Source organism: Scyliorhinus canicula, chromosome 14, assembly GCF_902713615.1.
Source record: "Scyliorhinus canicula chromosome 14, sScyCan1.1, whole genome shotgun sequence".
Lineage (NCBI taxonomy): Eukaryota > Metazoa > Chordata > Chondrichthyes > Carcharhiniformes > Scyliorhinidae > Scyliorhinus > Scyliorhinus canicula.
In genome coordinates, this window is record NC_052159.1 from 33,262,066 (window position 1) to 33,283,130 (window position 21,065).

The 21,065-nt window shown below is 48.3% G+C and overlaps 1 protein-coding gene across 2 annotated transcripts in view; it reads right to left on the reverse strand.

The window, feature by feature from the left end:
• LOC119977389 (mitochondrial ornithine transporter 1-like) overlaps positions 1–21,065 on the reverse strand; it is a 57,941-nt gene that overhangs the window by 28,854 nt on the left and 8,022 nt on the right. The window contains exon 2 of one of the 2 annotated variants that reach the window (XM_038818239.1): positions 19,836–20,127. The exons of the other annotated variant lie outside the window; for it this stretch is intronic. The gene's annotated coding sequence lies outside the window, so the exon portion shown is untranslated. The remainder of the gene's footprint in view (positions 1–19,835; positions 20,128–21,065) is intronic. 2 annotated transcript variants of the gene reach the window in all.

A 21,065-nucleotide genomic window follows, 5' to 3' on the forward strand; every position in this document is an offset into this window, starting at 1 on the left:
CAATTTAGCATGGCCAATCCACCCAACCTGCACATCTTCGGACTGTGGAAGCAAACCGGAGCACCCAATGGAAACCCACGCAGACACGGGGAGGACTGTACTGTAGGAATTGTACGGTTCTATTCTGTGGTTCTAAATGGCACGCCAGATATCACAGGAAGTTTGTGGCTAGTGTTTGTAGTTATATCTGAGTATTTGCTGCAAAACCTAAAATACCAGGATAAGTACATTAGAACCAAAAAACACCCTTTGTGTCTAAATATAGTCAGTTTCATTGTGGAACCCTCCGCAGCTCAATAGAAAGAGGGAACCGTTTGAGTCATATGCTATTTGCGTCACTACTATGGCCAGAAATCTGAAAAGTAGAAAGAAGGATGGTATATGCACAACTGGCCAAATAGAAATTGTAGCTTTATTTTTCTAAAATATTTTTATTCTCCATTTTCACATTTTCTTCAAAATGTACACCCCACCAACAAGCAGTAAACGGTAACAAATACAAAGTCAATTACCTTATCAACAACAATGATCCCATCCTCCCACCATCCCAAACAACGCCCCACCTGACAATATAAGCATCAAATAAAACAAACCCTCCCACGGTGGGACAATCAAAGGAAAAGAAAAAAGAATCAGGAATCGCCTATGGTAACCCCGTTGACCTCGAGCCCCCCTCACCCAACATTCAATGCCATCCAATCCCTGAAAGAGTACCATAAATGACACCCACGCATTGCAAGCTCGCTCCCCCCCTCCCCGACTCCTCCCCTCCACTTACTCTTACAAAACTCTTCCCCCCAACCTCTGTTCCTTCCCCCCAACTTTCCACCCGGCTAGACTCATCGGAACCTGTTCTACCGGGCTCCAATGGCCGCAGCCCCTCCCCCCACCTCACTCCCGTTCACTGGCTGGCTTAAACTGGCATGCGTGGAGGCCCCGCCCAGGTCTCCTTCCCCCTTGCCCGGTCCCAGGAAAACAGAGAAATCAATCCCCTTTAGCACACAACCCTGCATACATATCCAAGCCCCAAAGAACCATCATTGCAAGCAAAAGTCCCATCTCTTCCCTTGTCCAAGTATATACACGTTAGCTCATTTAGCACATACACCAACCACAGTGAAAAAATAGTTACATGTGGCTACATCGATACATGTCCACTTCTCAACAATAGCCACAGTCTTCTGCCTTCGCAAACTCCTCCGTCGTCCCGAAATAAAAGTCCTTGGATTTGTAGGTCACCCTATGCCGCTCTGCACCGTACTGATGTACAGTGCCTTCTTCACCCGGCTGAAGGCAGCCCGCCTCCTCGCCAGCTCCACCGTGTAGTCCTGATATATGCGTATACCAGCTCCAGCCCACTGCACCATCCGCTTCTGCTGTGCCCAGCACAGGACCATCTCCTTCACACTGTACCTACGAAAACACAGAGTTACTACTCTTGGCGGCTCACTCTCCTTTGGTACAGGCCTCCACGACTGATGAGCCCGATCCAGTTCATATCGGGAGGGATCCTCCCCTTCCCCCAATAGCTTCGTCAACATCGTGGCAAAATACTCAGTCGGCCTCAGGCCTTCCACTCCTTCGGGAAGACCCACAATCCTCAGATTCTGTCCCTGGATCTGTTTTCCAAGTCGTCCATTTTGGCTCGCAGATCCCCTATCACCTTCCGCATCTCCTTCCCCATCGAGGTAATTTGATCACTGTGCTGCAATAATGTCTCTTCCACTTCCTTCAGCGCCTCGCCTTGCTCCCGGACCTCCGCCACTGCGTTCGCCACCGCCGTCCTCACCAGGGTAATCGCCTCCTCCACCAGCACTTTCAATACCGCCCCCATCTCCTTCCTCATCGCCTCCATGTGCTTTGTGAACTGCCTTCCGAGTTCCGCAGCCATCACCTTAGTCATTTCTTCAGCCTCCCCTGATGAGAAATTGTAGCTTTGACTGATTTCTTCCCTCAGCCTCTACATTCAGTAATTTTACACCATGGTCAGCCCTTGGCTTGATCTTCTGGCTGACCTTCCATTTTCCAACCTCTAGAAACTTGAGCTTCCAAAACTCTGACACTCATTTCCTAACTCGTGCCAAGTCACATTAACCGATCATCCATTTGCTCACCAGCCTATGTTGGCTCCAATGTCCAGCACCTCAATTTAAAAATTCTCTTCCTCGTCTTCTAATCGCTGCATAAATTTTCCCTTGCTCACCTAGAATCTCCTTTAACCTACAACCTTCTGCAATCCTCTAAATTCTGTCCCCTTGTGCATCTCCAATTTTAATTGCTCCACCATTGACAGGTGTACCTTCAGCTATCTGGGCCCTCAGCTCTGGAATTAGCTAAACACCTCAATTTCCCTACTCCTCTCTCCTCAAGAGTTGGATCCTGAAAACCTACCTATTTAACCAACCTTTGGTCATCTGTCCTTATCTGGCTTGGTAGCCAATTTTCTTTCAGTACACTCCTGGGAATTATATTAAGGAAATTGTACAAATGCGATTGATCACCGAATGTATTGATTTTATTACTGACTATCTTACATCAGGGAGCCTAGTTTTGAACTCTCCAATAAATGGAAGTATCTTCACTACTTCTGTCCGAACCTCTTCATCATTTTACGGCCCCTATTAGATCACCCCTTGGACTTTTTACTTGCAGAAAAAAAATAAAAGAATTCCAGTTTGTGCAATTTTTCCCATAGCCTCCATTTTGGTATCATTCCAGTAGGTCCTTTTTACATCTTCCTCCAGTGCCTCTATATCTGGTTTAGCACAGTGCGATAAACAGCTGGCTTGTAATGCAGAACAAGGCCAGAAGGGTGCCTCCCTGAACAGGCGCTGGGATGTGGCGACTAGGGGCTTTTCACAGTAACTTCATTGAAGCCTATTTCTGACAATAAATGATTATTATCCTTTTTGTAATAATGAATGCCATCATTGTACCGAGTATTCCAAATGTAGTGCAAACAAGATTCTACACAAGCTCAACATTTCCTCCAAGAGGATTAGAAATGCAATGTGGCGTACTGCCGTTGACACCGAGTCAAGAGTTGCTGTGGCAACACACATTTTACATGCACGTTGTAGTCTGGAGCTGTGACAGTAGGGGCTCTGAAGTTCTTTCCATCACATGACTGACCAGGAATCCCTCCAACCCTTATTACCGGTCATTGGTGTGTGCTGAAAGGATTTGCAAGTAGAAACGCAACCTGTTTGGCCGCATTATAAACACATTTCATTGCCATCAAGCCCTAGGTGAGATTCAAACCTGGAGCTTATATCCCAGGAGCAAAAAGGCTACCTACTACACCACACACCTCCCTATTTGCATTTTTACAGCCCTGTTCATTTTCACTGCTGTCTCAAATGATTTCCCTATTTGCATTTTTACAGCCCTGTTCATTTGTGTTGCTATCCGAATGATTTGTGACTCTGTCCTCCTAAGTTGATTTGCTCTGAGTGAGGCACTGCTTAGTGTAAACAGGACCTCCTCGTGTGCAAGGATGAGCCTGATACAGTTTAAGGTCGTGCACAGGGTGCATATGCCTCGGGCAAAAACAAGTGGGTTCTTCCACGAGGTAGCAGACAAGTGTGAGAGGCGTGGGCAGGGGCCAGCGAGTCACGGGCACATGTTATGGGATTGCGAAAAATTGGGAAGATTCTGGGCGGAGAGTGTTCACAGTCTTAGCCAGGATAGCGGAGGACGAGGTGGACCCGGACCCTTTGGTGGCGATATTTGGGGTTTCAGTGAAGCCGGTGCTGATGGAGAGGAAGACGGTCGATGTTATGGCCTTTGTCTCTCTTGATTGCACAGCGGAGAAATCTGCCTGAGTAGCGGTCGGCCAAGGAGCCTCTGGCTAGCTTCTTCATCATACAAAAATGGACCATTAGGTGTTGGTGATCCTGCTTTTTACAATGTAAATAGGAAAAGATTGCTTTTAAGGAAAAGCTTAGTTGTCAGTTATTATTGCTACAAATTGCAGGCCCCTTTAAAGGGGATGGAGGTCATGTGACCTGGAGGGCCAACTGGGGTGGAGCTTGCGAATGCTGGGGCCGCGTGTGGGCTTTACTGTTAGCTAGGAGTCATGGCGTGCGTTAGCCTTTATCGCACTCTAAATTCAAGGAAGCTATTAGCCTTAATAAACCATTTATTCATTAATGTACTTCGAGAGGTCGCCAGTGTTTCAAGATGCTACATTGGGCAACAAGGATCAATCAAAGTGCCCTCCTACCGCCACAGAAATCTGGAGAGCAGATCTTTGTGTGGAAGCCTTTCTTGTGAAGCAAACTCCTTCGGCAGTCTGAGTGTCAAAGTGCCCTTTTTCTGGGAAACTGGAGCTATTTGATCCTAACGTAGAACAGTGGATGAATGCTTGCACTATTTTCTTTTAAGGCCAATAAAATAGCTGGGGGGGGGGGGGGGGGGGGGGGGGGGGGGGAGAGAGAAAGGGACGAGAAAAGAAAGACAAATCGTAATCCTGTGGGGCCCCGACCTATAACCTGATAAGGAGCCTGATGTCTCCAGATGACCCAGACTCCAAAACATTTGAGGAGCTTGTGCAGAGCTGCGAACCTTTTCCAACATAAATCGTTCCATAGATACCAAAAATCAGTGTTTTGCCTGTAAAATCAGTATTTTCATTTCAAAGAAAAAATGTCCACGAATCTGCAGCACAGCTTTACGCCTAGTGCACAGGTCAGTGGCAAATCACATTCGGCCATGCGTGCAATAATGAAGCAAAATCTTTGATTTTATGATTTTAAATATTCCAACTCTTGCACCCTGCATATGATAACAAAATTAAACAACCTGTCAATCAAACTCATTGGTCAATCAACTCTTCTAAAACACGAATGGAAAGTGTAAATCTAACGTTTTTACATGTTCAGCATCATGAGGGCGTGTTTTCAAATTAAGTTTCAAACATTCATTAAATGTGATCAAAACATTTACCTTTTTTTACATGAAGTTGAAAAGAGGGTTACCGTTAAAGATAGTTGACAGTAACTGAGATCAAGCATATTTGCTTATCAGTGGTGAGGTATCGATCCTGACGATGGGTCACTGCCCGTGTGGAGTTTGCACACCCCCCCTCGCCCTTCATGTTTCTGTGGGTCTTGCCCCACAACCCAAAGATGTGCAGAGTTGGTGAAGTGGCTGGGCTAAACTGCCCCTCAATGAAAAAAAATGTAATGAATTAATTTTTAAAATTCAGAGATAGGGTATCGGATGTCAATAACGAGCAAGTTATGGTGATTGACCATTCAATAAAACAAATATTTACTTTGGGATCTACTCAATTTCGGGTTAACTAGTGTTATCATACGTGGAAACTTTCATACACTGCACGTCCGGTAAGCAGTATGGGGGTGGTGTGTCGAATATAACTAATATCAAACAAAATAAAGTTCTCTGGTTGTTCCCACCCCCTCCCCCAACCCACTCCCACTCTCCATGAACTAGGACTGGGTCCCATTGCAAATGGCTCTGAAAATGGGAGCACACGCAGATGGTCGGCGAACCGTCCCCATCCAGCTCATGAGCACGTTCCCTGCCCACCTCAGTGCCCGCGCTTGCACACCTCCTGCCCCACGCTCTGTTCTCCAAGGCAACTGACCGGCCTCGTTGGCACAGCGCAGCCGGAGCGGCCATTAACCGTGAAAAGCGGTGTGGCGCGGCCCACCCCACCCCCCACACAAAAAAGAAAGATCAGTCAGAATAAGACAGGAGAAACTCTACCTCTCCTACGGCACTTCACTTTTGAATTTCTTTTTTAAAATATTTTTTATTCTCCTTTTTCACATTTTCTCCCGAATTTACACCCACCAACTATAAACAATAATCAGCAACAGATACATCAATCCACATAACAATAACAACAATCCCATCCTCCCACCAACCCCCAAACATCAGCCCGCATATTTACATAAACAAATGACAAAAAGGAATCAGGGATTACCCATAGTCATCCTGAACACGCTTGAAAGTGCATAATAAATAATGCCCATGAGGAGGTGCTGACGACAAGGGGACTGGAGAAGTGGGTAGTGTCAGCGGTGTACGGAGCTATTTTGGAAGAGGATAAGGCACCACTGGAAGGGATCAAAGCAAAGTGGGAGGAAGAGTTGGGAGAGGTTATAGAGGAGCGGGTCTGGTGTGAGGTGCTCCGGAGAGTAAATGCCTCCACCTCATGTGCGAGGTTGGAGCTAATACAGCTGAACGTGGTATATAGAGCACACCTCACGAGGGCGAGGATGAGCCGATTCTTTGAAGGAGTAGAAGATGTGTGTGAGCGATACGGGGGTATTGGGGAGGGGTGCGGGTGGGGGCGGCGCCCCGCTAATCATGTTCATATGTTTTGGTCCTGTCCAAAGCTAGAGGAGTACTGGAAGGAGGTAATTTCCAAGGTGGTGCACGTGAAACTGGACCCGGGTCCCCGGGAGGCCATATTCGGGGTGGAGGACCAGCCAGGATTGGAAACGGGTGCGGAGGCAGATATCGTAGCCTTCACCTCATTGATCGCCCGAAGGCGGATCCTGCTGGGATGGAGAGCAGCCTCTCCACCCTGTGCCCTGGCGTGGCGGGGGGACCTGTTGGAACACCTGACCCTTGAGAAGGTTAAGTTTGAACTGAGGGGAAGCTTGGGGGGGTTCTACAAGTCATGGGCACTATTTATTATGCACTTTCAAGAACTGGATAACATCGAACATTAGTTGGGTGGGAGGGTTGGGGGGAGGGGGCCTGTGTATATTAAGGATGACTATGCGTAATCCCAGATTCCTTTTTGGTCATTTGTTTGTGTAAACATGCGTGCTGATGTTTGGGGGTTGGTGGGAGGATGGGATCGTTGTTATTGTTATGGGGATTGGCATATCTGTTGCTGATTATTGTTTATTGTTGGTGGGTGTAAATTCGGGAGAAAATGTGAAAAAGAATAAAAATACATTTTTTTAAATTAAAAATAAAAACAACAATGCCATACAAAATAAATTGTTAGCAGAGGTTGAGATTACCTTCATAACCTTAAAGAAGGCATTCGAGGTCAAAGTGACGAGTGGGGGACGGGGGAGGGGGGCAGTGTTTGCAAGCAGACAAGGTCTACCAAGTTTGGAGGGAAGCTTCTGGCAATTGTGGTGTCAGAAGGTAATGAGCAAAGAGTCTACGAGCAAAAGAGAGTGCAGAGGTATAGGGAATTTGGTCCAAAACCCCCTGTGAAGAATGGTACCAGTGTGGAGAGGGTCGCCCCCTGGAGAGATGCAAATTCACAGAAGCTACAGATGATGCCTGCAACTGGATAGAGTACATTAGGATGAAGCGCAAGGCTACTCCAACTCCAGTACAGTGTTGAGAATAACCCTGAAAATGGATCTGAAGTATACAGTTTAAACAACATTAAAGTGGGCAAGACAGACCCAACTACAATTATGTTAACGGTAAACGGTCAGCCACTTAGAATGAACGTGGACACCTACATGGTGAGCAGTTGTACACGTGGTGGCTCCCGCCAGAGTTCTTTGTTTTAGCCCATTTTGCTCAGTTTAGGGTGATGCTGTGGAGGGGAGGGGGGGATTTGAGTCGTTCAATGGGATAAAGTCCTCACATAAAAATAATGCCCAACAAATATAATACAAGGCAGCAGCCAGGCAGGGAAGTGTCGTCGGACTCAGAAACTCCCGGAGCCTCGTTGGTGGAGAAAATGGCGGAAGCTCCTGCTGCGGCTGTGACTTTGGCCTCTCTGTGGACGGCGGATGAATTTATAAAGCAGCGGCAGGAGGTCTCCGAGGACCTTGAGAAGCCGATGGAACGGGCTCAAGCCTCCATCTGTGCAGCCTTGAAGACGTATTGAAAGGTGGAGGAGCAAGGCATGGTGATACAAAGGGTGGAGGTGGCACTCTCGGACCAGATTGTTTCCCTGGAGGTGGAGATGGCGTCACTGGCTGAAAGGTAGAAAGCCTTCAGGGCTAAGATGGACGACCTTGAAAACCGTTCTCCACAGCATCGTCGGGCTGCCAGAGGGCTGGAGGGCCCAAATCCTACAGACCATATGTCCAAGGTGTTTGGGAAAATGAAATGAAAGTCGCTTATTATCACAAGTATGCTTCAAATGAAGTCACTGTGAAAAGCCCCCAGTCGCCACATTCCGGGGAGGCTAGTACGGGAATTGAATCCACGCTGCTGGCCTGCCTGTGTCTGCTTTAAAAGCCAGCTATTTAGTCCACTGTGCTAAACCAGCCCCCACCAGATGGTGGGGGAGGGTGGGATTGCCATTCCCTCGTGAATTGGACTGGTCCCATCGGTCGCTAAGGCAGAAGCCCGAATCTGGGGAACCACTAAGGGTGGTGGTCATAGTCAGGTTCCACAGATACCAGGTCAAGGAGCAGGTCCGGGGGTGGGCAACAGACCATGGAGACTCTACAAGGGAGGGTCACGCCATCAGGATACATCTGGACGTGGTAGCGGAACGGACCGGATGCAGAATTCAACAAAGCCGAGGCCGCATCGTGCCGAAGTACTGTGCAATTTGGAATGGGATACCCAGCCTCTCCTCCAGTGACTTATAAAGAGACTATTATTTGCTGCGCCAGAGGAAGCCGATGAGTTTGTAAAGGAGCATGGACTGGGGACGAACTAAGATTTGAATTGTCAGGGGTATTTGTACCTGTATTTAGTGTGGGATTTCTGTTTGATGGGTATGGGGACGTGGTTGTTGCTGGAAGTTTGCATTCTTGGAGTTGTTTGTGGGATGAGTGTTGGTTTTCGTCTTTCCTCTTTTTTTTAATATTGAGGCTGGATGTGGGCTGGGGGGCTGGTTGTTGGTCTGATTATTTTTCTAGTTTTACCCTGTGTGGGGGTCAAGTAGCTCGCTGTGAAGTTAATTAACCGGAGCGGAGGAGTGAGTGTGCCTGCAGCCCATTACTTTAAGATTTAAGTATATGAGCTTAAGATTTTTCTTCATGTTCTGTTTGTGGTTGTGGAGGGGAGGGGTGGTAGTGGGGGAGTGAGGAGGATAGGGGCCTTTCTTCTCCTTTTGGTTGTTTGTTTGTGGTGTTGTGGGGCGGCTATGAGGTGGGGTGGGGAGGAGGGCAGGGGGTGGGAGCAGTAAACTGCTGACGGTGACAAAATTGTCTTCGTTCCAGTCATATGGGAAGTTTGGCAGCCATCTTGGGTAGACTTGATATCGGCACTTGCTGAGTTGTAGCTGGATTACCCCACATGGTGGGCATGGCTAATTCTAGGTGGGGGAGAGGGGGGTGTAGAAGACCCCCTGTCCGGTTGACAACTTGAAATGCAAGGGGGCTAAAGGGCTCAGTAAAAAAGGTCACGGGATTTTGCACACACGCAAAGTTTGATGGCTGATGTGGTGTTTTTATACGAGACCCATTTCCAGATCAAGGACCAAACGAGGTTACAGAAGGGCTAGGTGGGACCATTGCAACCATTTGTATACCAGGTATACCATTTATGTTTCGCCGGTAGGGCATGGTACAGCTCGTGGGGCTGAGGGTTAATCAAAAAGAGAGTATCTTTTTCAGCTGTTAAAATATTGGCGAACCCAGTGGGATATGTAATTGTTAGTGGATCTTTAGCAGGCATGTCAGTGGTATTGGTCAACATGCATGCACCAAACGGGGGCGTATCCCAGATCTGGATTCACATCAACTAATTCTGTGTTAGTGGGGTGGTGGGGGGAGACTTCAATTGAGTTTTGGATAGGTCATGTCCTAAGTCTCTGAGTCCATTGAAGATTTACGAATCCAAGAGAACAGGAGTTTTTGTTTTGGGTCTATTCCCGGATTTACTTCTTTATGGTGGGTAGGTCTATTCTTCCTGGAGTAAAGGGAGCGGGGCATTCGGCGATTGTCATCTCGGATCATGCTCTGCACTTTGTGGATCTGATGTTGGAGCCTGGCCCGCTCAGTAACTCCAGTAAAGATTGGGCACAGCGTTGCTGGTGGACAAGGGATTCTCTGAGCGTATATTCCCTGTCATTGGGGAGTACATAGAGTTCATGGGCAGCACGATAGCACAAGTGGGTAGTACTGTGTCTTCACAGTGCCAGGGTCCAAGGTTCGATTCCCTGCTGGGTCACTGTCTGTGCGGAGTCTGCACGTTCTCCCCGTGTCTCCGGGTGCTCCGGTTTCCTCGCACAGTCCAAAGACGTGCAAGTTAGGTGGATTGGCCATGATAAATTGCCCTTAGTGACCAAAAGGTTTAGGAGGGGTTATTGGGTTACGGGGATAGGTTGGAAGGGAGGGCTAAAGCGGGTCGGTGCAGACTCGATGGGCCTAATGGCCTCCTTCTGCAATGTATGTTCTATGTTCAATAGGAACAAGGTGGTTTTGTCTTCCACACTGTTGGAAGCTCTGAAGACAGTGGTCACGGAAGAAATAATATCTTACAAGGCATACAAGGATGAATCTGGAAGGGTGGAGAAGCAGAGGCTGGAGGATTTCATTCCCTAGGTGGACCGCCAATATTTGACTGCCCTGACACTAGAGTTGTCAGCGAGTAGGAAAAGAAACTGCAGATGGAGTTAGAGTTGCTCTTGGCAGGCAAGGCAGTGAACCAGCTGCAGCACTCAAGGGGGACCTTATACAAATATGGAGAGAACACCAGTTGTCTTTTGCTGCACCAGCTAAGGCTGCTTCCCGGGAGATGGTACAGATAAGGGATTTGCGTGGCAGGGGTCAGTTGATCCCACTGTTGTTGGAGATGTTCAATGATTCCTTGGCTTGGGAGGCATTGCCGGACATGTTAGCACAGACATCTATTTCTTTGATCTTGAAGAAGCACAAGGATCTCAGAATGTGGGTCATACTGACCCATTTTATTGCTGAACGCTGATAAGTTGTTGACAATGCATTTGCGGCCCTGCCTTCTGGGGGCGATTTCAGAGGAGCAGACTGGTTTTGTGTAGGACCGGCAGTTATCAGCTAACATACGGGATTGTTAAATGTAATTCTGTCCCCCTCCCCAGTTCCTGAGCCAGAGGTGATTATTTCAATGGATGCTAAAAAAGGGTTTGATAGGGTTGAGTGGGGGTACCAATTTGAAATTCTTGGAACATTTGTTTGGTTTGAGCCAAAATGTATATCGTGGATTTGGCTTTTGTGCAGGACCTCCCACCGCAGATGAGCGTACGGGTGCCCTGAGTTTGGGTTATTTTCAATTGAATAATGGTACAAAGCAGGGTTGTCCATTGTCTCCTCTTTTGTTTGTCTTGGCAATAGAGCCTGGCGTTGAGGTTGTCCACTGGGTGGAGGGGGGAGGGGTCTTTATATGTGGATAATCTGCTTCTGTATCTCACGGACCCACCCCCTAATGTAGAGGAGATAATGAAACTACTTCAGAGTTTTGGCTCCTTCTCAGGAGACAAGCTGAATTTGGGCAACGGTGAATACTTTCTGGTGAATCCCCCAGGGAGGGGAGCTAATCTGCGGAAGTTGCCATTTCACCTGGCTAAGGCAAGCTTCGGTTATCTGGGAATCCAGGTGGCCCATGATTGGGCCTCGCTCCACAAACTTAACTTTGCTAGTGTGGTGAATGGCGTCAAGGCTGACTGGAAAAATAGGGCGTCCTCCATCTGACCTTGGTTGGCAGAATGCAGACTGTGAAAACCAATGTCCTTCAAAGGCTGCAGACTTTCTCCTCAAATATTTCTTTTCTCGGGTCAATAAAACATTATCCCCCTTTATTTAGGTTGGCAAGACCCCAAGGATTCGTAGGACGCAGGACATTTCTACAGACAGAGAGAGGCAGCTGGGGGTTTGGCACTACCTAACTTACTATTTTATTATTGGGCTCCAAGTACTGAGAAGGTGCGGATTGGTTTAGGGATCCAGACACTATATGGGGGCGGATGGAGATGGGCTTGTGTCAAGGTTAGAGTCTGAGGGCGCTGGTCACTGCCCTGCTTCCGGTTTTCCCCTGCAGGATTCACCATGATCCCAGTGGTGGTAGCCATTTGAGGATTTGGAGGCAATTTAGGCAGCATTTTAGGCTGGCTTCCATGTCAATGTTGGCATTATTTGCAGGAACCATTTGTTTGTGCTGTCCAGCTTGGACTCACCTCTGAGTTTGGGGGAGTGTTTATGAAAGGGAGGTTCACCGGTATGGAGGAGTCGTTGGATAAGTTCCAGCTCCTAAGAACGAAATGTTTTTTTTAATAATAATATTTGAAGGTATTTGAAATTTTTTATAACAGTAACATAAACAATGACATCAACATGGTAAAATAAACATTTCCCCGCACCTCAACCATAAAACAACAATCCGCCCCCTCCCCCTTTGGAATTCTGCATCTGCTGACATTTTAATTTTCCCCGAGAAAGTCGGCGAACGGCTGCCACCTCCGGGTGAACCCTAACATTGACCCTCTTAAGGCAAACTTTACTTTCTCGAGACTGAGAAACCCAGCTATGTCACTAACCCAGGTCTCTACACTCGGGGCTTGAAGTCCCTCCACATTAACAAGATCCGTCTCTGGGCTACCAGGTAGGCAAAGGCCAAGACGTCATCCTCTTTCGCTCCTTGAAGCCCCGACTCTTCCGACACTCCAAAGATCGCTACCTCCGGACTCGGCACCACCCGTGTTTTTAGTACCGTGGACATCGCCTTAGCAAAATCCTGCCAAAACCATCTAAGCTTCGGGCATGCCCAAAACATGTGGACATGATTTGCTGGGCTTCCCGCACACCTATCCTCAACCCCGAAGAAGTTACTCATCCTAGTCGCTGTCATGTGTGTCCGGTGGACTACCCTAAAATGGATCAGGCTAAGCCTGGCACATGATGAGGAGGTATTAAAGTCCCCTTCCATTTGTTCTACCAACCGGGATAGGTTTAACTTGTGTAGTGCCTCCCATTTCCAGGCCACCTGGATTCCCAGATATCGAAAGCTCTTCCCGACCATTCTAAGGGGCAACTCTCCCAGTCTCTTCTCCTGTCCTCTTGCATGGATCGCAAACATCTCGCTTGTCCCCATGTTCAATTTATACCCCGAAAAATTGCCAAATTTCCCCAAGATTCGCATTACTTCCCCCATCCCCTCCAACGGGTCCGAAATGTACAAGAGCAGGTCATCTGCGTAGAGCGAGACCTGGTGCTCCAACCCCACAGAACCAGCCCTTTCCAGTTCCTAGAGGCTCTTAACGCCATGGCCAATGGCTCTATGGCCAGAGCAAATAGTAACAGGGAGAGGGATAACCCTTGCCTCGTCCCTCGGTGTGGTTCAAAATACCCCGGTCTCAGCCGGTTCTTACGCACATTCGCTACTGGTGCCTGATAGAGCAACCACAACCAGTCAATAAAGCCCTCACCAAACCCAAACCTTCCCAGCGCCTCCCACAGGTAATTCCACCCCACCCAATCAAAAGCCTTTTCCGCATCTATCGCTCCCGTCATCAGCTTCTCTACGAACCAGATCGGCCCGTTTTCTTGCTCATCTACAGAACATCACCTCATGTCACCAAAGGTGTACACCCGCCGAGTTGCTAATACGCAGACGCATTAGAACATGGTTGGATCTGATATTTCCGAATTTGGAAGGGACAGTGGAGCTAAAAAAGAACGCACAGTAAAAACATCAGTCGCAAGAAAATGCAAGAGAACATTTGAGGCGGGCAACTTGGTATCTGTAAAGAATTTTGGTGTTGTTTGGTATTGGCCCAAATTGAATCCATGGAACAGCTGTGGCCACAACAGGTCCAGTGTGGCACAAGATCGATGTTCAGGGGAAAAGGGTGCGAAGCACCTGGACCTTTTGAGGAGAGAATCGCACACCAAAGCAGTGGGGCAGCCCGCCCCTAACTTGCTTGTCAGTGATATTGCTACAGATGAAAGTAATGCTGCAGCAAGCTACCCGGAGGTGGACTCCAGTAATGTTCCAGGTGGAATTGGGAAAATTATCTGCACTAACGCACCTTCGCAAGTTGAGAGTCAACCCGAAGTTCAAACCAAAGTTACCTCTACTGTGGGAGCAGCCGATAATGAATTACAACGCTGCCAAATGATAAGGAAGTCACAGACTTACCGGATAAGGGACTGTGCTGAGATCCATTTGTTGTATAATATTGTAAATAGTTCCATTGTTATTTTAATGTGTTAATCAGGGACTTAAAGAGGGGAGGGAATTGGTGGTGTGCCCCTTTAAAGGGAGGGATAGGTTCTCAGAGGGCTGTGTGGCCTAAAGGGCCAATCAGGCCAGAGCACGCGAATCCTGGGGCTGATCGCGGGTTAGTTAGGTGTTTGGAGCTGTGGTGAACGATGGGCTTAATCTCACTCTCTGTAAATAAGTAATTTGCCTTAATAAACAGTTGATTCCATAATCTACTTGGTGTTTGCCAGTCCTTCAAGATACTACATAACGCCGAAGATACAATACATCGTTTCAAAGCAGCAACAAAAAGGCCACGTAGTTGCTATCTTGACTCGGAATTCTGGTGCCATCCTTTTTTTTTTCCTTTTTTAAAAAAATTTAGATTACCCAATTATTTTTTCCAATTAAGGGGCAATTTAGCGTGGCCAATCCACCTACTCTGCACATTTTTGGGTTGTGGGGCGAAACCCACGCAGACACGGGGAGAATGTGCAAACTCCACACGGACAGTGACCCAGAGCCGGGATCGAACCTGGGACCTCAGCACCGTGAGGCGGTTGTGCTAACCACTAGGCCACCGTGCTGCCCTTCTGGTGCCATCCTTTTTTGTTATAAATTTAGATTAGCCAATTATTTTTTCCAATTAAGGGGCAATTTAGCGCGGCCAATCCACCTACTCTGCACATTTTTGGGTTGTGGGGGCGAAACCCACGCAGACACGGGGAGAACGTGCAAACTCCACACGGACAGTGACCCAGAGCCGGGATCGAACCTGGGACCTCAGCGCCGTGAGGCGGTTATGCTAACCACTAGGCCACCGTGCTGCCCTTTCTGGTGCCATCCTAAGCAGTCTCTTTTAAAAGTCGGGTGGTTGCTTGGTAACTTTTGCTGCTTAGCACAAGAATCTCTACTTTATTTAAACTCTTGATGGTTAATCCGCAAGAATGTTCTGTTTACCCAACATAATGCCTTGTAAAAGTGGCTCGCTTGCGGTTGTAAAATGCATTATGATAAATAGATTGCAACAAGGAGGCAATACCTACAAAGTAAAAAACGTTCTCAAACAATATTCTTAAAATTCACAGTTAAAAATGTTGCAGGTTGCTTCGCCGCTTCATAGTGTTCAGAAGAATCCTTGTGTGCCAAAGTTAACAATATCAATCTATAAAAGGATTGAATTGGTGAAAGGAATTCCAAACAGATTGAAGCTTCTTCTTAATCCTGAATATTATTTAAATTGTGAAAGATTTGGTGGTCTTCGTGCATAAATCACAAAAAGCTAGCACAAAATTCAGCAGCTAATTGGGAAGTCAAATGGAATGTTGGCCTGTATTTCAAAGGGAATGGTGTATATAAATGTGGAAGTCCTGCTAAAACTAAGGGGAGGGGGGAAGAGAGAGAGAAGTATACGTGGTTATTTGGGAACCCAATCATTGAGGGGAATTACTACTCTAGTGAATGAGCTGGTGTACGGAGGAACAGTGAAGAAGGAGGCCTCATGCACCTCACTGGAGGGAGGGAGTGTCTGGCAGGAGGAAAGGAGAAAATGCAAGTTATGGGGAAACAAAGAGTGAGGGAGGAAATGGGGGGAGGGAGGTGGTAGAGAACAGGGTAAAACCAGCGAAGGGAGCAGGTGGGGTAAGGGAAGAGGGGAGGAAGGTAGAAGGCTGGCTACAACAGATCGCACATGGCCCAAGAGCGAGGGCAGGCTCAAGTGAACAGGGTCGGGCCCACAGGGTGACCTCACAGGAGCTTGGGGGCAGAACCCTCACTCCCATCAGACTAGCTACATGGAATGCAAGAGGCCTCAACGGGCCGGTGAAAAGATCCAGAGTCCTTGTCTATCTCAAAAGCCTGAGGGTGGACACAGCCTTCCTACAGGAAACGGATTTAAGAGAGAGGGGCAGACTGCAGGTAAGGAAGGGGTGGGACAAACATTTCATGCGCATTTCAACACCATATTAGTTAGCAGGACAGTAGCGTTCACAGCGGCAAATACATGATGGACACAGGGGGCCGATTAGTTATGGTCAGTAGGACCCTGGAAGGGGTCCCAGTGGTACTGGTAGATATATACGCCCCAAACTGGGACGATGCAAAGTTTGTCAAGAAAAGTATGGCTAGACACCCAACACCTACTCACATTTGGACTTCATATTAATGTATTCCATAATGTCACATTTGGACTTCATCATTGCAGGAGAAATGCTTCCAGAGGTAGTGAGGACGGAATACTCCTGATCATAATCTCTGACCACACGTCTCATTATAAGGACAAAAAGTTGGAGAAGGGCCCGGCCCGAAGCCCCCTCATATGGAGGCTGAACACAGCCCTGCTCGCAATACGGGGAGGTCTGAACAGAATGGTAGGCTGGTGGCAGCCCCCATTGATGTTAATGATGAGGCCTTTGCACCTCCAAGTACCTGGAGGGGCACTCAGAAATGAAACAGTTCCTCAACATACTGGAAATACCAGTGATGGAGGAGGAAAAGAGACACGGGCTGGAAGCACTCCTGGGGCTGGATGACATTATAGACTACATTTATTTCACGCAGTTGGGGAAGGCGTAGCGGCCGGTTGGGTTCCCGGTAGACTTTTACAAAATTTGCAACAGCGCTGGCCCCACGCTTGTGGGAAAAGTTCTATGATTTACTGTTGAAGTGGGCCCTGCCACTCACACTGGCACAGGCCTCGATCTCATTTGTCCCCAAAAAAGAAAAAGAACCGTCAGTGTGGATCATACGACCCATATCACTCTTAAATACTCATGTTAAAGGCTAGTGAAAGCACAGGCAAGTTGCCTGAAGAATTGTGTGCCAGAAGTGATCACAAAAATCAGACCGGGTTTGTTAAGAGAAGACAGCGAACAGCGATAATCCGACACCTGCTGAATGTCGTAATGATTCTGCTCGGGGAGGAGGCACCCAAAGCGATTGGCTCCCTGGACATTGAGCAAGCCTTCGGTCGAATTGAATGCAGGTATCTCATGGAAGTGCTTGAACGGTTTGGGTTTGGATCAGGGTTCACTGCATTGGGTGAAACTTCTGTACAGCGCACACATGACGGGTGTGCAGACGGACGAACACCACCAGCTCAGAGTACTTGCGGCTGCATCGGGGAATGAGGCAGGGTGCCCGTTGTCCCTGCTCCTGTTCACACTGGCAATTGAGCCACTGGCCATCATTCTTAGATTGTGCTCTGTGCGGATGACCTGCTCCTCTACGTGTCAAACTCCCTGGCCAGCACGAGAAAGATAACACGACTCCTTAGAGAGTTTGGTGCCTCTCAGGTTACAAACTCAACCTGTGGAAGAACAAAATCTTCCCGGTGAACCCCCGAGGGGGAGGAGCAGAGTTGGAGGAGTTACCGTTTAAAATAACCCAGACCAAGTTCAGGTACCTGGGGATACAAATGGCGCACAACTGGACGGGACTCCCCAAACAGAAAATCACCAACCTGACGGAGGAGGTAAAGAGGGACCTACAAAAATGGGTCGGGCTCCCGCCCGCATGAGTGGGAAGGGTACCGGCGTTCATGCTACCCAGGTTCTTCTTTATATTTAGATTGGGGGGGGGGGGGGGAGGAGGAAGAGAGAGAGAGAGAGAGAGAGAGAGAGGGAGAGGGAGAGAGCGAGAGATCTCAAGGATACAAAAAGCCATTTTACAGAGAGGGCGCCATGTGGGATTCCTGGTCCTGTCGAACCTCCAATTCTACCGGTAGGCAGCAAACACAGAGAGGGTAAGGGGGTGGCTGAAGGAGCCGGAGGCAGAATGGGTCCAAATGAGGCGTACTGCACAGGGTTGTCTATCCGGGCACTCGCCACTGCTTCACTCACAGCCCCTCTGCACACATTCAAGGGGCACTGTGGTAGGAGTCATATTGAAGACCTGGAACCTGTTCAGGCACCTCTTCAAACTTGGTATCTCAATGGAGGCTCACATCTGCAACTGGCAAAGTTAGACACCACATTTAAGGCTTGGAAGGAGGGCAGAGGGATCTTGAGGGTGAAGGACATGTGGATGGTAGGATAGCGACCCTGGGGGAAATGTCAGAGAAGCGCCAACTCCCGAAAAGGAACGAACTTCAGTACTTGCAGCTGCACAACTTTCTCCATCAGGAGATCAAGACGTTCTCCCAGTTAAGTGGACACACGCTTCCTAGACAAAATGATAGCAGAGTGGAGGAAATGTGACAACATATACAGATGACTCAGTACTGATCAGGACGCCACTGGACGAAACGCGACGGAAATGGGGGAACTGTGCATGGAGATAGGAGGACAGCTCAGGATCGAGGCATTGCACAGGGTCGACTCCACCTCCTCGTGCACAGGGCTAAGCCTGGTGCAGAGATCGGACCGTACCAGGTCACACACAAGTGGATTCTGCTTGGAGGTGGAGGACAAGGTGGGCAGTCAGGAGGGGAGGGCACAGGAAGAGCTTTTGAGAAACAAAGGAATATGCACTCGACATGGAGAGAGGGGGGGGGGGGGATGGGGAGGAGGGCTCCTCTTTATTAAAAGTGTCACAAGTAGGCTTACATTAACACTGCAATGAAGTTGTGATAATCCCCTCGTCACCACATTATGGCGCCTGCTCGTGTACATGGAAGGAGAATTCTGCATGTTTAATTCACCTAACGGCTCGTCTTTCGGGACTTGTGGAGAAAACTGGAGCACCCAGAGAAAACCCACACAGACATGGGGAAAACCCCGCACAGTCAGTGGCCCAAGCCAGGAATCAAACCCGGGACCCTGGTGCTGTGAAACAGCAGTGCTAACCACTGTACAGCCCCCTCCCCCTCTCGCATGTAAGAAACAGGGGAAACAGTACAGCCTACCCACCCTCGAAAACAAAGGGTTCAACATGTCTCTCCTGGTCACTATAAATGTAAGTACAACATTCTCTGTATGTATACTGTGAATAAGGAAACACAACCACGGGGACTAGGGTCACAGACATTGTGACAGCCTGTAAATAATAAGCCATTTTTGATTGTTGCTGGGTTTTTTCCTCTACTTGTTCTGTCATGTGTAAATTTTGATTTCTGTTAAAACTCCAATAAAAATGATATTGTATTAAAACACCAATAAAAATATATATATTTTAAAGTAATTGGGGCAAAAATGAATTGAGAGTTTGAAGAGGCCACAGACTTGGTTGATTTCAGGGTCCACATGATTTGTTTCCACCCATTTCGCCCTCCCCACGCCACTGAAACTTGCAGCTAGGCAGCTCCCTCTTCCACTTCACTGAGGTGCTGATCACACTTCACCTCCACAAGTTTACACCACCCCATACTGAGAATTCAGACAGGGGAGCGGGGGAGGGGTGGCAAGAACATAGAACAAGAAAACAAATGAGTGGAGAACCATTCATTTCCCCTCCTGAATTCAAATCAAACCCCGCAAAGTCCATCTGTACATCTTAACCAACGAGGCTAACTGTGCTGCAAACATAGTCGGGGAAGTACCCGCCCCCAACAAAGTGAATGCCAGAAATTTGCTTCACAACACACGCTAGCCTCGTGGTCAATTTAACGTAGAATAAAGCTGTGCTTCCAACACGAAGATTAAACTTCTGGGGGAAACTTGGCGTTTACTCCATATTGAAACTTTTAAAAGTTTGGCAACAGATTAAGCCGTCTCAAGTGTGAAAGTTCACATTGAAAAAAAATATAATGGTAAACAATCCTTTTACTTTAAAACAAAGGCACAATGTGCAATTGCAAAAAAAACCCTTACCCAACAGTTTGCTCGGGGAAGCTCGAATCCAGCAGTTAGAACATAGTTTGTGCAGTCAGGCGCTCGTGATGATCAGGCAGCAATTCCCGCGTGTCCACCTCTCCTGGACAGACTGCCTCTGCTGCAGGGAGCTGGAAGCTGTCAGCAGCCTCCCTCCGCTCCGCCCAATACCCCTCCTTTCCCAGCGCGGTCACCTTACTTTACTGCAGGAGGTCCCAAAGGCTGCACCTTCACTACGCTTCTGGCACTCAACAAACTTCCGTCTCCTCCTCGTCCGCGCTTGCATCATGCACTGCCACATATATTTAAAAAAACAGAGAGAAAGGGCCGAGTGTCAGTTCTGAGCGCCCAACACACCGATTGTCACGCTGATCCCCCCATCCCCCATCATTGAGGCTGATACCCCCCCATCGGTGAGGCTGATACCCCCCATCGGTGAGGCCGATACCCCCATCAGTGAGGCTGATACCCCCCCATCATTGAAGCTGATACCCCCCCCCCCCATCATTGACGCTGATACCCCCCATCATTGAGGCTGATTACCCCCCCATCATTGAGGCTGATACCCCCCATCATTGAGGCTGATACCCCCCCATCATTGAAGCTGATACCCCCATCATTGAGGCTGTACACCCCATCATTGAGGCTGATACCCCCCATTATTGAGGCTGATACACCCCATCATTGAGGCTGATACCCTCCCATCATTGAAGCTGATACCCCCATCATTGAGGCTGATACCCCCCATTATTGAGACTGATAACCCCCATGATTGAGGCTGATACCCCCCTCATTGAAGCTGATACCCCCATCATTGAGGCTGATAACCCCCATCATTGAGGCTGATACCCCCCATCATTGAGACTGATAACCCCCATGATTGAGGCTGATACCCCCCCCCCCATCATTGAGGCCTATACCTCCCATCATTGAGGCCGATACCTCCCATCATTGAGGCTGATACCCCCCATCATTGAGACTGATAACCCCCATGATTGAGGCTGATACCCCCATCATTGAGGCTGATACCCTCCCATCATTGAGGCTGATACCCCCCATCATTGAGGCTGATAACCCCCATCATTGAGGCTGATACCCCCCATCATTGAGACTGATAACCCCCATGATTGAGGCTGATACCCCCCCCCCATCATTGAGGCCGATACCTCCCATCATTGAGGCTGATACCCCCCATCATTGAGACTAATAACCCCCATGATTGAGGCTGAT